The sequence below is a fragment of the Palaemon carinicauda genome, chromosome 31 (genome assembly GCF_036898095.1).
Source record: "Palaemon carinicauda isolate YSFRI2023 chromosome 31, ASM3689809v2, whole genome shotgun sequence".
Classification (NCBI taxonomy): Eukaryota; Metazoa; Arthropoda; class Malacostraca; order Decapoda; family Palaemonidae; genus Palaemon; species Palaemon carinicauda.
In genome coordinates, this window is record NC_090755.1 from 55,744,381 (window position 1) to 55,747,776 (window position 3,396).

Consider the following 3,396-nt stretch of genomic DNA (forward strand, 5'->3'; position numbering starts at 1 on the left):
TTTTTATAAACAAATTACAGTAATCACAGAAAATGAGAGCTGATTATATATTCATGTAAATTTATATCATGGACTCTTCATATTACAATTTATCTAGGGTAGATAAGTTTTATGTTTCATTTTTTATTTTTTTATAGATCATTTTTGTGACTAGAAATCAATAAAGTAAATTACACTAATACTGTATTGCATGCTGTACACTTGTGTAAACCTTGTGATCTGCCATAAAAATTATCTTACCATGTATCTTCTGTATCACGCAAGTTTCTTTTTTGAAACGAAATTATAATAAACTAACCTCTTTATCCAACTTCTTGTTCAATATATTAAAATACCAAAAAAAAGAATGATTGATAAAAGTATCATTGGTAATGCATACAGCTATAAACAGCCAAATGAAAAATGGCTGTTTTGTTATGAACAACAGCTGTTTTTCTTGCATTTCAGCTTCACATAATAGAGAACAAGAATCATGCTAAATAACTAGAACACATGACCAAATGGAAATTCCGGCAGAAGTTCTCAAGACGAAGAGAGAAGAGAACTCTGTTCTTAACTAACTACAGAAATAATGCATGCAGATGATAGTTAGATGATGCTAAATCAAGTAATTATCTTTAGCATCAGCAATCTTATTTTATTTTCATATACTATAATGATACAGAAATGTAACAGAAAATGATAAATTATGCCAGAAAGAAAGAGGTTGTAGCTAGAAAAGACCTTAGATCAAAATATTATAATTGGGATGTGCAGACATTTTATGCAGATTAATTTTTTAATGAGCTTAATTAGGTATCTAATTGTCAGTGAATATTTGGTATATTGTTGTACTGAGAATGTTAGATATGTTTTATAAATGGTGAAAGATAATTTTTTTTTCAGGTGGAGAATTGCTAAAATTTCATATTTTCTCTACTTTATCATTTTTCAGGCTGAGGTGACCTCTACAGCACACATTCTCCTTGCTCTTCTGTTAAGTTGAGTCTAATTGTTGTGCACTGTTTTCCTATTATTAATTAAATCTTTTCTTGTATAGGCTTATTGCAATCCTTACTTTATAGCATACAGTATAAGACATTTGGCACTGGTGATAATGAATGTTGTAGCCCAAGTTATTATTGGAAGACATGCAGTGCTCTTTAACTTGCATGTTGGATGCCATTGCAAGATCTTAAAAGGGCTGAAGATGTTGATTGTTTAACCATGTTATTTGTATGGAAAGTGGTTGGGTACTGGCTAGAATACATTATCTCTTGTTGGAGTGTTGCCACAAAAAATATGTCCAGGCAGTTGAGGTATTTTGAATTTGGTAACCAGCAAATGTAGAAAAATTAATATTTTGTAATTGAGATGAGTAGCAAGATTTTTATGCCTTAAATTTTTTGTTATCTTTTATAGCCATTGTAGTATGCAACAGTGTGAGTGAATGTAGTTGTATGCATTGATTAGTGTTCTAATTTTGGTGGAGTCCATTAGTGTGATATATGGTATACTTATTTTAAGTGCAGTTGAAATTAATGATTAGGTAGTGTATTTTATTAATAGTAGTTTTGACGAAGAAAAAACTTAAAATGTAAATGAAGATAATTCTTCATTAGATAGCAAATCATTTGGATATGGTTGGGAATGAAGTACAATACTGTATGATGTTTACAGTATAAATTATTAAATGTAGAAACACTTTGAAGCATCATAATTTTACTGTAGTACTCTCCTTATCAAAGAAACAATTTAGGAAAAATATTTCAGTAAATTTTCTTAGGCCTCCTTTACAAAGTAGATATCCATGATCTTAATTGAACCATCGTGAAAGTTGTCAACCTAGTTTTGTAATACAATACTCTAGTGGTGTGCTAACTTGAGAACCCTCTGGTTTGTATGTGTTCCTACACGAATACAAACCTTCGTCCCTTAATTAGAAGACTGATTCATGTGCGGCTGGAACTCAGTAGTTAAAACTTATAATGAGGTGTCGGTAGTATCCAGTAATTACCAACCAATGGAGGGGAAGCCCCGCTCCCTTGCTGGTAAACTGAACAGGGCCATCAGCATCTCTTCAAACTTGGATTTTAACATTTTCTTTCTTTAACTCTTGGATAAGTCTTGATGCCAGGAGTTTTGGCTGTTTTCCTTAGCAAAATAGGTGAGATTCTCCCTCAGGAGGAGACTAAAAATTTAGATCTTGTTCCAGTTGACAACACGTTGCTACAAGACTTTGGAATTGTTTGAGGTTACAGGGATTTCCCTCCAGAGAAAGGCTAGCCTTAGCACTGAATCCCTCAAAGGGGAATAAAACTTCAGCCTCATAACGTCTTTGTAGCTGAAGTTGAGCTGCCGGCTAATCTGCCCTTGAGTCAGACTTCCATGATTGTCCAACCAATGAAAGTGCTTACACACCTACTACCTGTCCTCTCCCACAAAAATGAGCTTGTTCACTACCAGCAGGAGTAATGGCCTCTCCTTTATCTTCCTTTCATGCAAAAGTTTATACATAGTTGGGAGAAGGAGGGAATAAGATGCATACCAAAATTCATTCCCTTGGGAACAGACATCAGTACACACTTTGTCAACTGTCATCGATCTCATACTGAAGGAATTTCCCTCAACCGAATGCTAATGCTGCAAGCCTTTTTGAGGCGGAAGTTTTATTACATAACACAGGACTCCCCCTGCCTCTAGACCAAGCAGTTGCTACCCTGTCCCTTCTATATTAGCTGAAAGGCTTGCATCCCAAAACATTACACTTATTTCTTTAGAGGCCTTGAACATGAAGGCCGCAGATATGTTGACCCTTCAAGCTACATCATGGTTAGGCTACTGGTCAGGGACAATGGGATATTTAGGTTTAAGTGAAAGCCTCTCAGACAGAAAAGAGGCAGTTCAAGGGCCTTGCTCTGTCAGGAGCAAAATCAGTTTTTGATCCACCAGGCAGCCAATCAGTGGACTAATTAGATCCTGAAGCAAGATGCTATTCTCCACAACTTATCAAGTCTCAGATCAGCAATCCCAGGATTTTAACCAGCCAGTTTGATAAAAAGGAACTTCCTCCCTCCTGGGAACGAGTGTCCTTATTGAAGGACAAAGGTTTGTATTTGTGTAGGAACAAATCACAAAGTTTAAAAGTAATTTGTATTTTCCTTTAAATTAACTTCCTGTCATCACCTCCCCTGAAAGTCCCTGATGCAATTAAAGTGACTTCTGTATACCACCTAGGGGAAGAGGCTTCTCTGCCACTGGCCAGTAATTACCGGCTTCTGCCGACATTCGTCATAAGTCTTAAATGCCAAGTTCCAGCTCTGCTTGAATCAATTTTATAATTAAAGGACTCAGGTTTGTATAGTTTGGAAGAATATAAATTACTTTTAAAATTTGTGATGTTTACACCACAATTTC

The 3,396-nt window shown here is 35.2% G+C and overlaps 1 protein-coding gene across 2 annotated transcripts in view; it reads left to right on the forward strand.

Moving 5' to 3' along the window:
- LOC137624409 (transmembrane protein 18-like) overlaps positions 1-3,117 on the forward strand; it is a 55,248-nt gene extending 52,131 nt beyond the window's left edge. For both annotated transcript variants that reach the window (XR_011040727.1, XM_068355154.1), the window contains exon 4: positions 935-3,117. The gene's annotated coding sequence lies outside the window, so the exon portion shown is untranslated. The remainder of the gene's footprint in view (positions 1-934) is intronic.
- Positions 3,118-3,396: the final 279 nt, after the last annotated feature.